This window comes from Triticum dicoccoides, chromosome 7B (assembly GCF_002162155.2).
Source record: "Triticum dicoccoides isolate Atlit2015 ecotype Zavitan chromosome 7B, WEW_v2.0, whole genome shotgun sequence".
NCBI lineage: Eukaryota > Viridiplantae > Streptophyta > Magnoliopsida > Poales > Poaceae > Triticum > Triticum dicoccoides.
This window is the reverse complement of record NC_041393.1, coordinates 502,828,219-502,852,084: the sequence shown is the minus strand read 5'-3', so window position 1 is coordinate 502,852,084 and position 23,866 is coordinate 502,828,219.

Below are 23,866 nucleotides of genomic sequence, written 5' to 3'. Positions count from 1 at the left end.
CAAAATGACATAGGTTAGCTTCATTTTACCTAAGTTGGCTCTAATATACTAACTTAGAGCTTATATGCTTAGTTTCCTATAGGTTAGCTCCAAAATAACTTATGTTAGCACAAAATGATCAAGTTTACATAATAAGCTTATAGTCTTATTCTTATTCTTCTTCTTTTCCAAAACTCTTCTTATTCTTCTTCTAGTGTTCTTCTTCTTCTAGTATTCTTCTAGTCTTCTTCTTTTTCTTCTTATAACTTCTTGTTTATCATTTTGCAGATTTGATTTAATTGACGGAAGCTTGCGTGGATGGAGTGCTTCTTTTCCATTTGTGTTTTTATTTTGTATCAATGTGAAACTTTTGTGAATTGATGGATAATGGTGTTGGATGAACAATGTGAAACTTTTGTAATATGTAACGATGGAACTATGTGTTGGCTATGTATGTATATATGATGGAACTTGTGTGTTGGTTATGTATGTATATATGATGGAACTTGTGTGTTGGCTATGATTGTTATATGGATGCTTGTTGTATATATATGTGTTGGATATCTCATAGGTGAAATAGTGACCTGAGATTAAGAAAAAAAATTAAAAAAATTGTTACTAATGGCGCACTACAATGAGATGCGCCATTAGTATAGAAGACACTAGTGGCGCACTATGGGCAAAACTAATGGCGCACTGCCTGGTGCGCCATTAGTATACCATATACTAATGGCGCACCAGTGGTGCGCCATTAGTAAAAAATACTAGTGGCGTGCTACTAATGGCACACTGGTAATGCGCCATTAGTAGGCAAAACCAGTGCGCCATTAGTAGGCTTTTTCCTAGTAGTGTCATGTCAATCACATCATTCTCCTAATGATGTGATCCCGTTAATCAAATGACAACTCATGTCTATGGTTAGGAAACATAACCATCTTTGATTAATGAGCTAGTCAAGTAGAGGCATACTAGTGACATTAAGTTTGTCTATGTATTCACACATGTATTATGTTTCCCGTTAATACAATTCTAGCATGAATAATAAACATTTATCATGATATGAGGAAATACATAATAACTTTATTATTGCCTCTAGGGCATAGTTTCTTCACTCTATTCCCTCCCCCCTTGCATATACACACTCAAGGGAATGGAATCTCTTGTCGTGACTGTCAGGACCCTGACTCGATGCCACATAGGTCTAGCATGTAACACCTCATATCACTTTGCGGCCTCACGCACGGTATTCCCACGGGTGTCGTCTTACCTTTGCCCGGGACCGTTTGCGCCTTTTGGCACACGTATATGATAGTGTCGCTAGCATCCATATGATAAGGAGCCCAGGCTGACATGGCTAGTTGTAAACCCAAAGTGGCACAGACTTATAGGGACAGGCATCCATGACCCAGCAACGCACGTGTCGGTCATCAGCAAGTGGGTCCGGGCTGTAGCACTGGGCTAGCAGGACTCCGGTAAACCGGGCTGTAGCGGGCTAACAGGACTCCGGTACTCAATGCGTGACATTTCCGCGAAGGGACAGACACAGGAACAAAGAAGGACACATGCCGGCCAGCCTAAGTGTTCCAGAGCAGTAGCAAGCTACCATGGCTCAGTGGTAACACTAGGAGACATTTCCCGGTAAGAGAGGCTACTAAAGATAAACAACTAGATAGTCAGATCCCACACATACCAAGCATTTCAATCATACACACAATATGCTCGATATGTGCAAATACAACAAGGCATCACAACATGACTCTACGACACAAGTACTTTATTTAAGGCCCAGAGAGCCATACATAACATACACATAGGTATGGGTCATACGACCCAGCATTCAAGTCATACAGTCATACAAACCAGCAGCGGAAGTAACTTGTCTGGGTACAGACAACTAGTAAAATAAAAGAGGCTTGGAAAGCCTAGCTATACTACGTGGTCCTTCACAAGCTCAGGATCACCACCTGGGCCTTAGCCTACTCATTGATGTCAACGTCTATGAAGAACCCATCAGAAGGGGTTGCAGCATCTTCTGTAAAATGTAAAATATAGCAACATGAGTACAAAGGTACTCAGCAAGACTTACATCAGATCCTACATACATGCACATTATCAAGAAGGGTTGGTGGAGTTGTTGCAGCAAGCCAGCTTTGACTCTTGGCTAGGCTATCCTACGAGACTCCAACTTGAAATGGTTTTGCGCACACGAGTCCACTACTCACCACTTCAATACACTACCGAGGATCCACCTTCGTCTTCCTACGGAAGAGCCATCCTTGGCACTCACACTTATCTTGAGGCTTTTAGTAGTTTCCATTTACTTGTCTATGAATTGTATAGGCAACCAAGTAGTCCTTTACCGCGGACGCGGCTATTCGAATAGATCATGTTAACCCAGCAGGGGTGTACTTCTTCATACATGTTCCCACCACTTAGCGTCTGCACACGACATGTGCTCGGCAGACTTCAAGCGAAAGCCGACGTGGGTGTAGACCACGACCTACCTAAACACCTAAGTCTCCAATCCAGGTTTATCGCCTATCCAGGTTCCATCCGCAGGGAGTTCGGCCGAGGTTTCCCATATGGCCCCGAACGATGTGTACAGGGTTCCGTGACACCTAACGGGTGCCCGGTATTCCCGGCCACGTACCTACCGCATCATAGCCCACCCCTACGGTCAGCGCTGTCCACGGCCTCCAGTAGGCTACAAACACCAGAAACTACTTGCAACTCCTGGACAGAGAACTAGGGTGAATAAGAAGTCGAGCGGGGTCATATTTCAGGGCCCAATGCATGGTAGTAGCTGTATCTTAAATCACACATACAGATCTCAGTGCTTAAGGTCGGCTTCAATGAAACAACCCACCATGTACTCCTACATGGCCTCTCATGGATACCTTTACCAAATCGTGTTCACCACATCACTCTCATTACTGACATAATCATTTCACTCTAGCCCATCACCCAGATGAACCAGACCTGACACGACTCTAAGCATAGCAGGCATAGCAAGGTAGGAACAACACATACATATGGCTCAATCAACTCCTACACATGCTAGTGGGTTTCATCTAGTTACTGTGGCAATGACAGGTCATGCAGAGGAAGTGGGTTCAACTACCGTAGCACACAGCAGTTTGAAACGCGTTGTCTTAATGCAGTAAAAGAGAGCAGGAGCGAGAACATGGGATTGTATCGATATGATCAAATGGTTGGTTGCTTGCCTGATGGTTCGATGCACTGATACGGTTCTTCGTTAGGGTAATCACGGTACTCCTCGGAGGCAGAACCTGCCGCAAGAACACAGATACACAACCATCACCAAACAATGTGCGACAATATGATGCATGCATGAAACATGGCAATATGAATGTGTTGGGCTAATGCAACTAAGACCAGAAGGGTTTGAACCAATTTGAACCAACGATTCAAATTTCAAACTCATACATGGCCCTTTAAAGTGTTTTATCTTGTTCTGCATTAAACATCAAGTTAACTTGTTTAATCATGCATGAAAATAGTACAGATGGATAGATTGGATTTTTCTGATCATTTTTCATATATAATTTGTCAGATTTGGAGTTACAGATTAAAAGTTATGAATTTTTGAAGTTTAAACTATATTCTGGAATTTCCTATATTAGATTAAATCCAGAAAATCAATTACTGCGTCAGCCTGACGTCAGTGTGACATCAGCAGGTCAACGGGACACGGTCTGGGTCAAACCTGACAGTGGGTCCCGCGTGTCAGTGTGATTAGTTAAACTAAAATTAATTTAAACTAATCCTAAATAGTTAACAGGGCTGGGCCCCACCTGTCATTGACTCAGGAGAGTCAACCAGGGCCCACCCGTGGTCAAACCCAGGTCGGCTGCACCGGCGTTTAGCCGCCGGCGAGCCCGACGCGGCGGCGGAAGTGGTTTTTGCCGTTCCGGCAACCAAACGAGTCGCGGAGGCCATCGGAGTGGAGCTGAGGAGGAGCCGCAGCTCTTGGTGGAGTCCATTGGGGTCGGGGTGGCCGGAGTTGGCGCCGGCGACGACTTTGGCGGCCACCGGAGTTCGGCCGAAGACGAACTTGACGCTAGAGGGGTCGGTGAGGTGCGGGGAGTAGCTGGTTAGGTGCTACGTGACATGGTGAACATGATGGACACCAGTTTGTGGCCGGAGGGTGACCGGGAGCACGTCGGCGACGAGCTCCGCGGCGGTGGGTGCGGTTGAGCTCCGGGAGGTCGCTACATAGCTCAGGAGCAAGAAAAGAAGGGAGGGGAAGATGGCTAAGCTCACGGGGAGTTCGACGAAGCACTTGGTGCGGCCGGGAACGGGCCGGAGCGACGTCGGTGTTGAAGGGGATCTCGGGCGACGGCGGTTCGGTCGAGGTCGATGCGGTGGGCTCGGGCCTTGCGAGCGCTCGGGGCTCGGCTTGCTCGAAGGAGAGGAGGGTAGCGGAGCTCCTGGACATGGCGGCACGGCGTGGGGTTGACGGAGGGCGTGGCTACGGCGAGGGGGTGGCGGCGATGGCGTCGGCCATGGCGGGGGAGCGCGAGAGAGAGGAGTTGGGGGAGAATGGAGGTGTCCTGGAGGTTCACGGTGCGGCATGGAGCTCATCCATCCAGCCCCGAGGGGAGGAGGTGAAGCAGGGCGACGGCCAGCTGCGTGGCGCGCGCTGCGGTCGCCATCGGGCACCTGCCTGCCTGCCTGGCCGGCAAGCAGCTCGCTGGAGCGGTGCTGGGCTGGGCCGGCAGGTAGGCCGGGTGCTGGGCGCCAGGTAGGTTTTTTGTTATTTCTACTGTTTTTTGTTTTTTTAATACTTCTGCAACTTTGTTGACTTATTAAAAATACTTAGGCAACTCCTAAAATCACCAAACTACTCCTGGTCCATAGTTGGATTATTTCCAACATGAAACATTTTAGTTTGGAGATATTTGAGCATCTGAATATTTTATATAATTTTAAATGCCCAAATTCAAATATCTATGATTTAATTCAAAGACCCTAAGATGACCTAGGAAAATGTGCATCACTTTTGGCAGAGGTTCTGAACCAAGACAAAAATGATGGGCATTTTAGAAGGGCATTTCAGGTTCATTGAAAAAGTTTTTAGTAAACCCTAGTTGGTTTCAGAGGGGGCTGGGGGTTCTGTCATCCCTATTTCAGGTTTCTGATGAAAGAATAAACATGATGCAACACTCTAATGCATGAACTAGCTAGGGTGTGACAACTCACCCCCACTCAAAAGAATCTCGTCCCGAGATTTGGGTTCCTCCGGAAAGAGGGCGGGATACTCGAGTCAAAGACGATCCTCCCTTTCCCAAGTTGCTTCATCCTCAGAATGGTGCGACCATTAAACTTTGAGAAACTTGATATTATGACGTTGAGTGGTACGCTCGGCCTGATCGAGGATACGAATGGGGTACTCTCGATACGTGAGATTATCTTGGAGATCAAGCGTTTCGTGGTCCACTCCACGGATAGGATCCGAGAAGCAACGCCTGAGTTGAGAAACGTGGAAGACATCGTGGACTCTGGAGAGGTGCGGAGGTAGTTCCAACTGGTAGGCAACTTCTCCTCGTTTAGCGAGAATGCGAAAAGGTCCAATGTAACGAGGAGCCAATTTGCCTTTGATACCGAAACGATGGGTTCCCTTCAGAGGGGTAACCCGAAGGTAAGCCTTCTCGTCAACCTCAAAAGTCATAGCCTTATGTTTTCGGTCATACTGACTCTTTTGACGAGATTGGGCTGTTTTCAACTTTTCACGAACGATGCGAACTTGCTCTTCTGCTTCCTGAATCATATCCGGGCCAAAGAATTGTCTTTCCCCGGTTTCTGACCAGTTAAGGGGTGTTCGACACCATCGTCCATAGAGAACTTCAAAAGGGGCTTTACCCAAGCTAGATTGATAGCTGTTGTTGTAAGCAAATTCGGCAAATGGAAGGCATTTCTCCCACTCCATTCCGAATGAGATAACAGAGGCTCGAAGCATGTCTTCTAGGATCTGGTTGACGCGTTCTACCTGACCACTTGATTGAGGGTGAAAAGCGGTGCTAAAGAAAAGGCGGGTTCCCATAGCATTTTGGAAACTTTCCCAAAATCGAGAGGTGAAAAGACTTCCTCGATCCGAGTTAATTTCCAAAGGAACACCATGGAGGGACACTATTCGGGAGATGTACAGGTCTGCTAACTGACTAGCAGTTATACTCTCACGAACAGGTAAGAAATGGGCTACCTTGGAAAGACGATCGACCACGACGAAGATAGCATTATTCCCTCTCTTGGTCCTGGGAAAACCGATAATGAAATCCATACCAATTTTATCCCATTTCCATTCAGGAATAGCTAGGGGTTGAAGGGTGCCAGCAGGCCGTTGATGCTCTGCTTTTACACGACGGCAGACGTCGCAATTAGCAATATACTGAGCAATTTCTCTCTTCATCCTAGTCCACCAGAACCTCTGGCGTAGGTCCTGATACATCTTAGTACTACCGGGATGAATGGTGAGAGGAGATTCATGAGCCTCCTTAAGGATCAACTGCCGTAGATGCTGGTTCTTGGGAACCACTAAACGGTTCTCAAAGTACACAACACCATGATCATTTGTGGAGAAACAACTAGCACCTCCGCTAGCAATGTTCTCCTTGATTTTAGATATTCCCTTATCTCGCTTTTGGGCAGTGATAATTTGATCCGTAAGAGTAGGTTTCGCCACCAAGGTGGAAAGAAATCCTTGAGGAACAATGTGAAGGTTAAGCTTCCGAAATTCCTCATGGAGAAGCGGTTGACTTTGTTGTAACATCAGGTTGTTACAATAAGATTTACGACTTAGCGCATCAGCCATGACGTTGGCTTTCCCTGGGGTGTAAGTTATTCCTAAGTCGAAATATGTGATCAACTCGACCCAACGTCTTTGCCTGAGATTCAAATCCGGTTGGGTGAAGATGTACTTCAGACTTTGGTGATCAGTGAATATTTTGCAACGATTACCGAGAAGGTAATGTCGCCAGGTTTTAAGTGCATAGACTACAGCTGCAAGCTCTAGATCATGAGTAGGATAATTCTCCTCATGTGGGTGCAATTGTCGTGAAGCGTAAGCAATTACGTGTCGATCTTGCATGAGAATACAGCCTAGTCCTTGTCGCGAGGCATCGCAGTAGATAACAAAGTCCTTAGAGAAATCTGGCGGTACCAGTACGGGAGCAGAAGTCAGGCGTCTTTTCAGTTCCTGAAAGCTATGCTCACATTGTGGAGTCCATTCGAACTTTTTATCTTTCTTGAGGAGTTCGGTTAGAGGTTTAGCAACTTTGGAGAAGTTCTCGACAAAGCGACGACAATAGCTCGCTAGGCCAAGGAAACTCTGAACTTGCTTGACCGATTCAGGTGGAGTCCAATTAAGGACGGCTTGAACTCGCTCAGGGTTAACAGCAATACCTTTACCAGATATTACATGACCTAGATAGGTCACTTCTGACAACCAAAATTCACATTTAGAGAATTTGGCATAAAGGCGATGCTCTCAAAGTTTCTTCAACACTAGCCTTAGATGTTCGGCATGTTCTTCCTCGTTCTTGGAGTAGATGAGTATATCATCGAGGTAAACCATGATGAATTTATCCAAATACTCCATGAAGATTGAGTTCATTAACCAAGAAAAGGTGGCTGGAGCGTTGGTTAAACCGAAGGACATGACGGTGTACTCGTATTGGCCATAACGAGTAACAAAGGCCGTTTTAGGAATGTCCCCGTTCCTGATTTTGATTTGATGGTAGCCCAACCTCAAATCCATTTTGGAGAAGACTGAGGATCCAGCGAGCTGATCATACAGGTCGTTGATCCTGGGGAGCGGATATTTGTTCTTGATTGTGACCAAATTGACAGGTCGATAATCTACAACCATCCGGTCCGTACCATCCTTCTTCTTGACGAAGAGGACGGGGCAAGCCCATGGAGATGAACTAGGTCGGATGAAACCCTTTTTCAAGGACTCATCGAGTTGTTTCTTAAGCTCGGCTAGTTCTAGTGGTGCCATCTTATAGGGTCTTCTAGCAATCGGGACGGTTCCTGGAATAAGGTCTATTACGAACTCAACATCCCTGTCAGGTGGAACACCTGGCAATTCCTCTAGGAAGACATCCGGGAAGTCACGGACTACCGGAACGTCCTCAAGGTCTGGCAAAGGGCTGGCGTTAAGAGAATATAACTGTCGCTTGGCTATTCGGGTCAAGACATTGACTATCTTTCCCGAGGGATGGGTGAGTTGAGCAGTCCTAGAGAAGCAATCAATTTTGGCATGATGAGTTGACATCCAGTCTATACCCAAGATGATATTAATATCTGAAGATTTGAGAGCTATCAAAGATGCAAGGAAAACAAGTCTGTCGACCTGGATTTCATTTCCATAACTTACCCTGGAGGTTTGCCATCTAGAACCGGGAGTAGAAATTTCCATAGTGGATGGCATGTCACAGAATGCGGTGTTATGCAAACGAGCATAATTTTCGGATATAAATGAATGAGAGGCTCCTGTATCGAAAAGAACAGATGCCAGGTGGCAATTAACAAGGAGCGTACCGAGAACGACGTTGGGATCCTCTTGAGCTTCTTCGGCAGAGATACAGTTGACATGGCCACGTGTAGCGGTGGCCGGCTTGGCGTGGAACACTTTACCTGTCGGCTTGCCACGGCCAACAGCTTTAGCAGATTGGTTGGGGTTGTTTGGGGACACTCACGCATATAGTGGCCAGATTCCCCACACTTAAAGCAAGTCACGGAACTGGTACGTGGAGGAACACTGTTGGTTGGACCACCATAGGGCTTGGCTGGTGCAGACTGTTGAACGGGGCGAGGCGCCTGGAAGGATGGCCTCGGTGTGAACCTGGGTGGCAGGGCAGTGTTGGGCACCCACACGCGGCGCTTCTGAGGACCAGCACCGGATGAGGAACCCACGTCACGGCCATGCTTGCGTGTAGCGTCATAATCAGTCTGACCAGTCTCAGCACTGATGGCCTTGTTAACAAGCTTCTGAAAAGATGTGCACTCATGCAGACGGAGGTCGCGGCGAAGCTCAGGACTAAGTCCCTTACGGAACCTTGCTTGCTTCTTGGCATCAGTAGAAACTTCCTCAGTTGCATATCGTGCGAGGTTACCGAACTCCCTGCTGTAAGCATCCACAGAGAGTCGGCCCTGAGTGAAACTGCAAAATTCCTCACGTTTACAGTCCATGAGACCCTCCGGAATGTGATGTTCACGGAAAGCCTCGCTGAATTCAGCCCAAGTAGTGACATGGCCCGCTGGGCGCATAGCTCCATAATTCTCCCACCATAGACTGGCGGGGCCTTCAAGATGATATGCAGCAAAGGTGACCTTGTCAGCCTCAGCTACTAGCGCGGAACGCAGTTTGTGAGAAATACTGCGAAGCCAGTCATCAGCGTCGAGAGGCTCGATGGAGTGGTGGAACGTGGGTGGATGTAACTTGATGAAATCACTGAGTGACACCAAGTTATTTCTCTGATGGTGTGCGGTGTTCTGCTCAATACGCTCCAACAAACGGTTGGTCTCCCGCTTGTTTCTCTCGGCTTCCAGTATAACCTCGGCTAGGGAAGGAGGATGAGGCAGATTTGCATTCCTGACTTCACTGCCTTCGGCCTGCTCTTGAGGAGCAGGGTTATTGCGCGTGTTGACGATCCTAGGTAAACAAGACAATGATTTAGTCAGAATGATAAGATTCCGACATAGAATAAAGAATGTAAGGAATAACTCGGAATGCAAGATGATCATCCGTATGACATGGTAAATATAGAAACTGCTTCTTTTATTCCATCGTCATACACACCATACAAGGTTTACTACAAGATCAAACAAGGTACTATTACGGTGAAAAGAGGATTACATCTCATCGGAGGCATCCCAAGCTCCTATACATTATTTTTCTACACCTCCGGAAGGCGGTACAAACTAGGTCATATCCCACGAGTCACGCAGGACGATAGACGACACAGCTAGTTCAAACTAGTGATACTACCACTAACTCAGACCGATCTGTAGTAGTCCTCGTAGAAATCACCTCCATAGCCTGGAAGCTCAACATGATCATCCGGAAACAGACGATCTCGCGGAGCTTGTGGACCATAGGGGCTAGGATGAGGTCTTGGACCAACAGACGGTGGCCTGCGGGGACCACGAGGTGGGGTGATGCCTCCTACATCACGCCAACCCATCACGTCTGGCAGAGCAGATCTCACAGGATAGAGATCGTGCATATCTGAATATCCAGCTTGCACCGCCAGTGCAAACCGAGTCAACGTGGCCCAATGGTCAGCACGGGTATTGAAAAGCTCTAGCCTCAAGGCCCGATTTTCACGGTCCTTATCCTCGAGCATCTTAGCAGTGGTGCGAGTCCGTGAATCCTCCTGAGTGGGGTCAGCATAGATAGCCTGGAGATACCCTTGTGCTCCCGGAAGTGATCCTGGCATATACCGGAAATCAGAGTCCCGAAATAGGCCAGACCTGACTCGCATGATGGTCATCATAGAGTAGGCGGCATCCTGCACAGCCATCTCAATAGTAACCCCGAGTCCATAGGAGCAGTGAAGGGGCTCGGTGGATCCAGGATAAGATGGAAATATCCTGACAGTGCAGAGATACTGGCTTTGATTAAAGTCTCGAAATTGCTCTTCGACCGTGTACTCAGGATACCAACGGTATCCAGCCTCAGTCATTACCCTGACCAACATGGCAGTATGGCCGGGTACATCTAGGTATCGAGTCAGGCGAACCACTTGATTGAGGTCGCGAGTGGCCATCTGAAAGCACAACCATAATGCAAAGGCATTAGAATTTCTAGCAAAATTTCGACAGCATAACAGCTGTAAATGCTCAAAAAGGATTTTGAGACATTTGACTAAGGATTTCATACACACTCAACAACATCATATCAAAGTTCTGAGTCCATCCCAGCAACATAATGTGGTAGTAGAACTGAACTAGGCTTGTATCCATCAAACCTATAAGGTACTACTGATTAGTAACACGTGAACCTGATACAGAGAAAAGATCCTAATTCCTTAACCCCCGGTGGAAGAATAGACTGACTCAGATCAGAATGTTATAAGATAAAGGAGTAAAAAGAGCCTTACGTTCCAACCCACAAACAATTCCCCTACATATAACTAAAGAATTTCTAGACTCAACATCGACCAGTTTGGCTTGGAGAACCTACAGGCAGTCCGGCTCTGATGCCAACGCTGTCAGGACCCCGACTCGATGCCACATAGGTCTAGCATGTAACACCTCATATCACTTTGCGGCCTCACGCACGGTATTCCCACGGGTGTCGTCTTACCTTTGCCCGGGACCGTTTGCGCCTTTTGGCACACGTATATGATAGTGTCGCTAGCATCCATATGATAAGGAGCCCGGGCTGACATGGCTAGTCGTAAACCCAAAGTGGCACAGACTTACAGGGACAGGCATCCATGACCCAGCAACGCACGTGTCGGTCATCAGCAAGTGGGTCCGGGCTGTAGCACTGGGCTAGCAGGACTCCGGTAAACCGGGCTGTAGTGGGCTAACAGGACTCCGGTACTCAATGCGTGACATTTCCCCGAAGGGACAGACACAGGAACGAAGAAGGACACATGTCGGCCAGCCTAAGTGTACCAGAGCAGTAGCAAGCTACCATGGCTCAGTGGTAACACTAGGAGACATTTCCCGGTAAGAGAGGCTACTAAAGATAAACAACTAGATAGTCAGATCCCACACATACCAAGCATTTCAATCATACACACAATATGCTCGATATGTGCAAATACAACAAGGCATCACAACATGACTCTACGACACAAGTACTTTATTTAAGGCCCAGAGAGCCATACATAACATACACATAGGTACGGGTCACACGACCCAGCATTCAAGCCATACAGTCATACAAACCAGCAGCGGAAGTAACTTGTCTGGGTACAGACAACTAGTAAAATAAAAGAGGCTTGGAAAGCCTAGCTATACTACGTGGTCCTTCACAAGCTCAGGATCACCACCTGGGCCTTAGCCTACTCATTGATGTCAACGTCTACGAAGAACCCATCAGAAGGGGTTGCAGCGTCTTCTCTAAAATGTAAAATATAGCAACATGAGTACAAAGGTACTCAGCAAGACTTACATCAGATCCTACATACATGCACATTATCAAGAAGGGTTGGTGGAGTTGTTGCAGCAAGCCAGCTTTGACTCTTGGCTAGGCTATCCTACGAGACTCCAACTTGAAATGGTTTTGCGCACACGAGTCCACTACTCACCACTTCAATATACTACCGAGGATCCACCTCCGTCTTCCTACGGAAGAGCCATCCTCGGCACTCACACTTATCTTGAGGCTTTTAGTAGTTTCCATTTACTTGTCTATGAACTGTATAGGCAACCAAGTAGTCCTTTACTGCGGACGCGGCTATTCGAATAGATCATGTTAACCCTGCAGGGGTGTACTTCTTCATACATGTTTCCACCACTTAGCGTCTGCACACGACATGTGCTCGGCAGACTTCAAGCGAAAGCCGACGTGGGTGTAGACCACGACCTACCTAAACACCTAAGTCTCCAATCCAGGTTTATCGCCTATCCAGGTTCCATCCGCAGGGATCCGGCCGAGGTTTCCCATATGGCCCCGAACGATGTGTACAGGGTTCCGTGACACCTAACGGGTGCCCGGTATTCCCGGCCACGTACCTACCGCATCACAGCCCACCCCTACGGTCAGCGCTGTCCACGGCCTCCAGTAGGCTACAAACACCAGAAACTACTTGCAACTCCTGGACAGAGAACTAGGGTGAATAAGAAGTCGAGCGGGGTCATATTTCAGGGCCCAATGCATGGTAGTAGCTGTATCTTAAATCACACATACAGATCTCAGTGCTTAAGGTCGGCTTCAATGAAACAACCCACCATGTACTCCTACATGGCCTCTCATCGATACCTTTACCAAATCGTGTTCACCACACCACTCTCATTACCGACATAATCATTTCACTCTAGCCCATCACCTAGATGAACCAGACCTGACACGACTCTAAGCATAGCAGGCATAGCAAGGTAGGAACAACACATACATATGGCTCAATCAACTCCTACACATGCTAGTGGGTTTCATCTAGTTACTGTGGCAATGACAGGTCATGCAGAGGAAGTGGGTTCAACTACCGTAGCACACAGCAGTTTGAAACGCGTTGTCTTAATGCAGTAAAAGAGAGCAGGAGCGAGAACATGGGATTGTATCGATATGATCAAATGGTTGGTTGCTTGCCTGATGGTTCGATGCACTGATACGGTTCTTCGTTAGGGTAATCACGGTACTCCTCGGAGGCAGAACCTGCCGCAAGAACACCGATACACAACCATCACCAAACAATGTGCGACAATATGATGCATGCATGAAACATGGCAATATGAATGTGTTGGGCTAATGCAACTAAGACCAGAAGGGTTTGAACCAATTTGAACCAACGATTCAAATTTCAAACTCATACATGGCCCTTTAAAGTGTTTTATCTTGTTCTGCATTAAACATCAAGTTAACTTGTTTAATCATGCATGAAAATAGTACAGATGGATCGATTGGATTTTTTTGATCATTTTTCATATATAATTTGTCTGATTTGGAGTTACAGATTAAAAGTTATGAATTTTTGAAGTTTAAACTATATTTTAGAATTTCCTATATTAGATTAAATCCAGAAAATCAATTACTGCGTCAGCCTGACGTCAGTGTGACATCAGCAGGTCAACGGGACACGGTCCGGGTCAAACCTGACAGTGGGTCCCGCGTGTCAGTGTGATTAGTTAAACTAAAATTAATTTAAACTAATCCTAAATAGTTAACAGGGCTGGGCCCCACCTGTCATTGACTCAGGAGAGTCAACCAGGGCCCACCCGTGGTCAAACCCAGGTCGGCTGCACCGGCATTTAGCCGCCGGCGAGCCCGACGCGGCGGTGGAAGTGGTTTTTGCTGTTTCGGCAACCAAACGAGTCGCGGAGGCCATCGGAGTGGAGCTGAGGAGGAGCCACAGCTCTTGGTGGAGTCCGTTGGGGTCGAGGTGGCCGGAGTTGGCGCCGGCGACGACTTTGGCGGCCACCGGAGTTCGGCCGAAGACGAACTTGACGCTAGAGGGGTCGGTGAGGTGAGGGGAGTAGCTGGTTAGGTGCTACGTGACATGGTGAACATGATGGACACCAGTTTGTGGCCGGAGGGTGACCGGGAGCACGTCGGCGACGAGCTCCGCGGCGGTGGGTGCGGTTGAGCTCCGGGAGGTCGCTACACAGCTCGGGAGCAAGAAAAGAAGGGAGGGGAAGATGGCTAAGCTCACGGGGAGTTCGACGAAGCACTTGGTGCGGCCGGGAACGGGCCGGAGCGACGTCGGCGTTGAAGGGGATCTCCGGCGACGGTGGTTCGGTCGAGGTCGATGCGGTGGGCTCGGGCCTTGCGAGCGCTCGGGGCTCGGCTTGCTCGAAGGAGAGGAGGGTAGCGGAGCTCCTGGACACGGCGGCACGGCGTGGGGTTGACGGAGGGCGTGGCTACGGCGAGGGGGTGGCGGCGATGGCGTCGGCCATGGCGGGGGAGCGCGAGAGAGAGGAGTTGGGGGAGAATGGAGGTGTCCTGGAGGTTCACGGCGCGGCGTGGAGCTCATCCATCCAGCCCCGAGGGGAGGAGGTGAAGCAGGGCGACGGCCAGCTGTGTGGCGCGTGCTGCGGTCGCCGTCGGGCACCTGCCTGCCTGCCTGGCCGGCAAGCAGCTCGCTGGAGCGGTGCTGGGCTGGGCCGGCAGGTGGGCCGGGTGCTGGGCGCCAGGTAGGTTTTTTGTTATTTCTACTATTTTCTGTTTTTTTAATACTTCTGCAACTTTGTTGACTTATTAAAAATACTTAGGCAACTCCTAAAATCACCAAACTACTCCTGGTCCATAGTTGGATTATTTCCAACATGAAACATTTTAGTTTGGAGATATTTGAGCATCTGAATATTTTATATAATTTTAAATGCCCAAATTCAAATATCTATGATTTAATTCAAAGACCCTAAGATGACCTAGGAAAATGTGCATCACTTTTGGCAGAGGTTCTGAACCAAGACAAAAATGATGGGCATTTTAGAAGGGCATTTCAGGTTCATTGAAAAAGTTTTTAGTAAACCCTAGTTGGTTTCAGAGGGGGCTGGGGGTTCTGTCATCCCCATTTCAGGTTTCTGATGAAAGAATAAACATGATGCAACACTCTAATGCATGAACTAGCTAGGGTGTGATAGTGACGTCAATATTCGTCTCTCTCTCTAGACCACTCTCATTTCTCGTGCTATCTCTCCCATGCCCCCCCCCCCGTCGGCCCCTCTATCCATGCCTCTCTCGAATACGTAATACACACACATACCTCTCTAGGCCCTGCCAAATGCATCAACTACACATTCACACATGTTACATCACATACCCTATTGATCTAAAAAGCCCTCTCTTCACGTTTATTTCGCATACAGCATACCTTTTGAATAAAGTGTGGCCAAAAAATTATTTTAGAGTTTCTACATATATACAACTTACAAAGTTATATGGAGGAGTACGAATGCTAATTTGCATTGCATGGTGCCCACAATGATATTTATTCCGCACTATGAATTTGTATATTTTTATACTATATACAAAGTTAGTCATAATAAAGAGAAACGAAGAGCATCTCTCTCTCCATCGCATACCCCCCTGTACGCCCCTTTCACGTATGCACACAAAACTATCTCCAGGTCCTCTAAAAGTAAGCCCCCAGAAAATTCACGCATGTTTCATCTTTCTCTTGCGACATATGCAATGACGATCATTGTATTTGAAGCGAAAGCATGATACGTACATTGGACTTCAGAATCCACTCATTACAGTCACTATTTACGTTTAGTGGTTATTATACAGTCACGGGCTCACCGTACAACTCTGTATTTGCTCATGACATGACTAGTTGAGCAGTTAAACGCTCCACATGGCACCTCTAGTGTTGCATCACATTATCTCACTACCATCGTGCCCACCTGTCGACTTGTATCTACTCTACATCTACACTCTTATAAAATACATAAAATACACTCTTATAAAAAACAGAGTTGGTGATGATGGTGTGCCTGCCATCCTGCAATATAGGTCGTCCGATTTATATCTGACGGATAGGAAAGAAACTATGGCAATTTTGCAAAAAGGTACCCACACACCTCTCCACATTTGCAAATAAGGCCTTCCCTCGTTCATCCTTTTCTCTCACAAGATAAACAAGTCATACAAATGCATCTTGATGTTACGTGCAACGCATGGGCATCTTGCTAGTAAGAATGAAAACAAACGACAAAAATATATTTGGACGGTGGTTCGAAGTCATGACCGCGGGCACAGCGGACAAGGTGGCCTTGTATTGGTATGCTGAACCGTCTGTTTTAACACACAGGAGCTGGTGTGGTAATTATACACACACGCACGCGTGCACATGAACTGCATCCATGCAATACTCACACAAACACATGCACCCATGCACGCACGCAACACTCACACGTACACACGCAGCCACACACGCACGCAACACTCACACGCACACATGCACGCATGCATGCACACACCAGTACACCACACGACCAACACACACTCTCACGCTCAACTGCTAAACCTACACGTGCATGCGCACACATCAGGCCCTGACAGACACATACACAACCAGGTGATTCCCGCGCACGGGTTGGAGCCTTGTCGCGCCTGCGTAAATTTGTGTTTATCTGACCTTTTCCCTATGCGAACTGATAGGTGGGACCCACAAGGAACATGGTCAATTTAACTAGTCAACACGGTGCCACGCAGACTATTTGGCCGGTCAACAGAGTGCAATCCGATGTTGAACTGTGAGCAAGTGACCGTATAATCACCGCAAAACGTATATAGTGACCGTAATCAGCTTATTCTGAAGTTCTGTGGTCGTATTACGCTTTTCTCTCTGTAGGCCCTCCAAAACTACATCTCTACACGTTCTCACATGTTACATCTAACAACTATGCAATACAGCACTACTACTACACTCTAACACAATAAATCATATGTGTTTTTAGTTTTACTAGACATCATATTGTTACTTATAATTATTCAGTTTGCATACATTAAAATTGCCTTTGAAATGTATGGCCAGTATCATCTACCACGCGGAAAAATCCCGCCCTTTCCTGTTTAATCGGGTTTGTATCGATGGGTCGTGCGAAACAGCAAAACTAAAGTACTATACAGTACAAGTGACAGTTCACTGGGCCGTCGTGTCATCTACTCCTCCGTTGTAAGAGTGAAGCGCTCGCTTTCAAAAATCTTCTAGTCCCTTTCGCCGACATGTGGGACATCAAGCTACCAGGTCCACGTGCCATACCGGAATACAGTGCAGAGCAGCTGGGGTGAAGCACCCCAGTCATGGCGTCGGCGTAGTAATGAGCAATGAGGCGTCAAATCACAAAGCTGCACCTTTCCCGCAATTAAGTTGGAGGGACGAAGTAATAATGCTAAAAAAGAAGTTGGAGGGATGAAGCAACCATCATTTCACTCATTGCTGAATCCGCTTCTCCCTCATCTTCTTCAACTTAACCACGTGTTGCTTCTGCCGTTGTTCTGCCTCATGTGGGACGCGGATCGGCTTGGTAAAGCACTGACACATGGGACCGCATGTTAGCAAACCGCCAGGACAACGTCCTCCAAAAATAAGAAGCCTAATCCTAGACTTACAAAGGGCTACATAGCTGCTACGTATACTTTCCATCTAATCTATATATGCCCCCCCGATATTCAGGTGGGGTGGGCCTAATCCTCTCCTTTAATCCAATCAAATAGTCCCACATCACATCAGTTCGTAACTTACGTAAACCATTACGTGGATGTAGCATTGCTCAAATAAGAAACCTCCCCCGCCATTCGCGCGGCAAAGTCACCTCCTTTTTACTAATCTTGATTATATAATTTTTTAGATCAATATAATTGAGATTTGTATAGATAGCACACGGGAGCAAAACCAAGTGGTACGGTTAAGGGCATCCACAATGTGTAGCCAAATGTGAAAATAGCTTTTGGCATCGTGGGAACCATTGTGGACGGTGTTGCCAAAGCCAAAAAGATGGAACCGAAGCTCCCTAATTGATTGGTTGAAGGAATAGAAAAATGCAACGTCTCTCCTCTTTCTCCCATGCTTGGACGCATGTAGTACAATATAGAGCACAAAGTCTACTCCCCTGTCCCTTCTATCACAAATCACAAAGTAATGAGGCGTCAAATCACAAAAGCACGGACGAAGCAACCATCATTTCACCCTTCGATGACTCCGCTTCTCTATCGTCTTCTTCAAGAAACCATCTCATCGCACTAGTACTCCTAGTAGTACTAGTAAAGGACTTCATGGATGCAAATAAGGCGGTTGTCTCGGCTTGCAGGCGGCACTTGCGAACGACTTACCGTGGTCTCCCTCAATGGTGTTCTCTGTCGAACGCACTTCGCCAAACCACAAAAAAAAAGATATCGTATACGTCACCGAAATGGGGAAGGAAGTTAAATATAGTTACTACCTCCATTTTTTTGTACACAAGGCCAGTATATCAAAATTACAATTTGCAAAGGGCTACTAACACTAATCAAGGCAAAATTGATGGGGTTAGCAACCAAGGATATTAATATCCCCTGCATGCATGCGGAAGTGAGAAGGTTGGTTTGCATGGCGCTGCATTAATCAAGCGATGAGGAGTGAGATGGTTAGCTCTTTGGTCTTTGGAGAAAAAAATACGCATTAATTGACACGTGAAACGAGGATTTGTATCGACTAAATCCCGCGAAGGAAAACTCCGCCTTTATTTTTAACACTAGTACTCCTAGTACGTACGTACTTATCCTGTTTGGGTCTAGGCCTTGTATTGCCAAACTTCGCCACACATTTTTACCAAGCTTGCCTAAAGTTTTCAAAATGAGAAGGAGGTACACTTGCGCACGGCTATCGCGGTCGCACCGCACCCTCACACAGTCGCTCCTACAGGCCGCGGTCGCATCGTACCCTCACACAGTCGCTCCTGCACGCCGCAAACCCAACCAAGGGAACGCACCCTCACTGACACATGTTGTCGCATGTGAACAAACCAAACTCAGCCATCCTATCGCTGACACATAATTTTCGTTCATAGAGTATGTTTATCCAACTGCATGTTGGGGAGTATCCGTACGGCCCATGCGGTGGTCTGTTGGGGAAGAAGAAGAGGTGAGGAAGAAGGAAAGAAGGGTTAGGAGACGTAGGATATTCATCCAACCGCCTGAAATGGTAGACTGACCCAAGTCAAGCGACCTGCATAACAAATATATATGTTTACATAGCAAAAGATCCATAAAAACAACAACATAAAGAAAAACTATCACTGCTCGCGGAAAGAGACGGCCTCGTCGTCTTTGGCTCCCGCGCGAACCAGCCATCGCTGCCGACGTGTGTCTCCGCACCATGGTTGTCCTCGGCCTCCAGCTACTCGTTCAAGCGGAGCATGCGGGCGCTCTGCATGGACGAGAGCACAGCCCGGTTCAGGTCTAGGACGTCCGGTTCCGCCTGCAGGAGGGCCTCAATGGCAGAGGCATCCGCGCGCTCCGCGTCGAGTCGAGCCTCCGCCACCCGGTTCAAGTCCATGACGTCCGGTTCCGCCTGCAGGAGGGCATCGATGAGAGCGGCATCCGCGCGCTCTGCGTCGAGTCGAGCCTCTGCCGCCCGGTTCATGTCCAGAACGTCCGGTTTCGCCTGTAGGAGGGCCTCGATGGCAGCAGCATCCGCGCGCTCCGCCTCAAGTTGAGCCTCCACCGCCCGGTTCACATCCACGACATCCGATTCCGCCTGCAGGAGAGCCTTGATGGCAGCGGCATGTGCACGCTCCGTGTCGAGTTGAGCCTCTGCCTCCCGGTCCTCCTTTAGTATCGCCGTGTTGAACCACTGGTCCGCCTGCACCATGGGGGACTCGGACGCTGGCACGAAGTCGACGTCCATCGTCTCATACCCATCGGGGGCCTTCTGCGCCGCGACCTCCGCCATGAACATTGGATTGGCTTCCTCCTCCTTGTAGCTTGGCTCCAAAGAACTCGGGGATTGGCCCGCCGCAAAGCGAGCTTGGGAACGGAGGTCTGTGGCGCCGACCGCCGCCGCTATTTCTGTGCGGCGCTCCGGCGTCAGCATCTTGTAGTAAGTGATCTTGCAGTGCACCATGGCTTTCCGGCGAACTAGGGGACGCTTGATGAGGGCTAGGGGATCGAAAGGTGGGGGAATGGGCTGAATATTTGGTGTGGTTTTAGGGCAGTGGCTGGCGTAGGCCGAGCAGCGAAGGTTCTGGTGTGAATAGTGGTTCCGGTGACGACCGGTCAATTGGTTTTGATTGTACATCGCTCTTGTTGCGTTCGCGTTGCAGCCCGGCACGCTGGACCCTCCACGTCGCTCACCGAATGAAACGTGCTTCGTCTTGCGTTTTCGCTCGCTTGTGGGACCGCAGTTGAGAGCAAAACGACGTCCCTCCCCCTCCCCCGCCCGCGTCATTTATTATACCACCACTCCCTCCGTTTTATGCGGAGTAAATAAAAACAAGGGAGTATATTACGGATGAGGATCCCCTGACGTGGCCAAACCCATTGAGTAACTGACATGCGGGGCCTAGCAAGCATGGGGTCCGCGAGTAAGTGCGGAAGGGAGGGTAAGGCAGGGATACCTACGTCAGAGGATCCACTTCCACTATACTACTTTGACCAAATATTAGAGTAATAATATATGACATGCAACTTACACAAATGTTAGAGTAATAATATATGACATGCAACTTACACAAAGCATGCAGGGTCTAATGCGTTTTTCGAGGCTAACTTTGACCAAATGTTAGAGTAATAATATATGACATGCAACTTACACAAAGCATATGGTCAAATTCATATGTGAAAGGAGTTTCCAATGATATAATTTTCACATTATACATCTCATGTACTATTAATCTTGTCAATAGTCAAATTGGAAACCATCTCGAGTACAAATCTAGGAGTACATACGAATCTAACAATATTGATTGGGCGTTGTTGAATGTTGATACCTTTTTTATCAAAGTAGAGATACTTTGACTACACATAAAACTTATATGTAAACTAGAAAGGATAAGAGGGAGTATATTGTACGTTCAAAAAGAAACAAACATTGAATACCCTTTATATATGATTTGCGGATGCTATGATCACCGGTTCAAAATTTTGGATCCGCCTTAGGTATCACGTGCCCCCACTCATTCCCTCTCGATTTCATCTCGGGGTCCGGAGATCTATTGAAAGAGGACTAGGGTGGGTACATGCGAATGATACTCGGCGGAATGTTCAAATGAGGCAAGCGGGAGGATGGACTCGACTGGAGGGCGACATGATCGATGGAGAAGAGGGTTGGAGAGGAATGAGAAATAAGAAAACGCCACATGATTATACTTGAACGGCTCAAATAAACAATAAGTTGTCTCGCTTGGCCTACATAGTGAAAGGCCTAATGCGCAACGCGGAGCACTGACGCTCGAATATGGCCGGGAAAACAGGCAAACCGACATGTGGGCCACACCCGTCGGGACAACGTAGCGCAGACTAGTAAAATGGAGGAGCTGGCCCACGACCTCCTCACCACCGACAACCGTTCATGTGGGTCGTTGGGGCCAGCAACGGGGCGCAGCTCCAGCACCGCCTCTGGACACGGCGACCCCGGTGAGCGACACACTCATATCATCGCTAGACACGGTCGGTTTTAGTGTGCCGAGGGTGGCGTTAGTGTTGTGTCACGACCAACGGTATGTTTGGTTTGTGCCCAAGGTTGCCCCATCAAAGCATTGGGTAGCCAAATTTTTTGTTGAGGTATTGGTTGCCCATGATTTGGCTGACATTGGCAAGAAAAATGAACTAGAGTTGGCTAGAGTTCATTAGCATGCCAAAGAAATGACAACCATTCAAACAAAGACCAATATTTGGGTCATGACCAAAATTTTGGTTGAGGTATTGGTTGCCCATGATTTGGCTGACATTGGCAAGAAAAATGAACTAGGTTGGCTAGAGTTCATTGGCATGCCAAAAAAATGGCAACCATCCAAACAAAGACCAATCTTTGGGTCATGACCAAAATTTTGGTAAGGTGCACTTTGGCCACAATCCAAATACACCCCGACACCCGGCTCTTCGAGGATGCACGGGGCACCGCGACACGTCCGCGGAGTGGTGTAGCACGGCCAACTGCATCCTCTGGACCTGAGACCATGCCGGGTCGTCTTGCTTTTTCAATGACATGCGGGGATCGCATGTGAGCAAAGGGCATCTCCACCGTTGCCACGACCGCAGCTGACTACCCTGGCACACCAAAACCCTCGTCCCTCGCGTCGTCACGTGGTGCATTCCCAACCGGCGCCAGCTGCCCGCATTCATGTCGTACGTTCGTATGTCGTCGTTAAGAGGCTCGGTGCCCGAGGAATCAACTCCGATGACTTAATGACGCACCCGGACGCTTGGCCTCACCGGAATGCGCTACTTAAAGCGGCAACCGCCAGCTAACCTCCACACCATAGCGCATCATCCTCTTACCTGGCACCACATCTGCCATGACCGAAAGTGCGAACGCTCTGTGGGAGAGCTTGTCTTCGGGGATGAAGCTCAAGGTCGCTGCCCTCGCTCAAGTCGCCTCTCGCGACGCAATTGCGGCGTAGCCGGACGCAGACGCGACCGCACAAGCGGTGGCCACGCTGGCGGCCGACACGGGAGCACCGACAGCCACGTGTCCTACTTGCCGCCGTCCAACGTCCATCACCCCCGAGGTCAGGGACTCCTCCGAGGATGAGTAGGGCATGGGAGGCGGCAGGGCATGGTGTGCCAACTGGTCGGTCTGTATCCCGTGTTCTACTCTTCCTTGCCGGAGACCGCACCTTCACTTCACGGGTCTTGAACCACGCCCCGTCCATAGAGATCGCAGATGGAGGACGTCGGTCACCGCCGTAGAATAGGTTTAGGGTCGGGTTTCTTTTATTTTTCTGTCCTATAAAAGTTCGAAATGTAATGAAAATCTGTTGTGTTTGCATTAATATCGGCCGGTGTATATGAACTTTCACAATAATATACATATTGTAGGAGTACTAGCAAGATGCCCGTGCGTTGCACGGAAGATCAAGATCTTGTAGGAGAAAAGGATGAACGAGGGAAAGCCTTATCTGCAAATGTGGAGAGGAGTGCGGGTAAATTGTCATAGTTTCCTTCCTATCTGTTAGATATAGATCGGACGGCCTATATTGCAGGATGACAGGCACACCATCGTCACCAACTCTTCTTTTTATTGAACCGATACAAACCTAACATGCGAAGTAAAATAAACACATAGGGTCTATATATACACAAATTATCTTAGGCACTCCAATAGTACGTCCACTACACATTCACGCATTTCACATCTTTCTACATCTATGAGAACCTACGAAAGGGTTAACGTAAATTGCCTCTCTCTCTCCTCCCCTGATTTTCATGGTGGTGGGCCCCTCCCTCCCCCCAATCTACAATCAACATCTCACACGTTTCACATTACGTTAATTAGGTAACTGGGATTACGTAGGTGTAGCATTACTCGTCCTAAAAAACCCAACTAAGCCAACCTCCCAGCATATCACACGGGAAAAGACCCGTCCGCGCCGTTTTAGTAGGGATTACCGGATTACTAGTAGTACTATCGATGGATCGCGCGAAGCAACAAAATAATTTTGAGGGGGCGAAGCACCTAGTTTAAAAGGAAAAAAGGCGGTACATTCACAACACTCCTGTCGCGGTCGCATTGCACCCCACACACGTTCGGTCCTGCACACG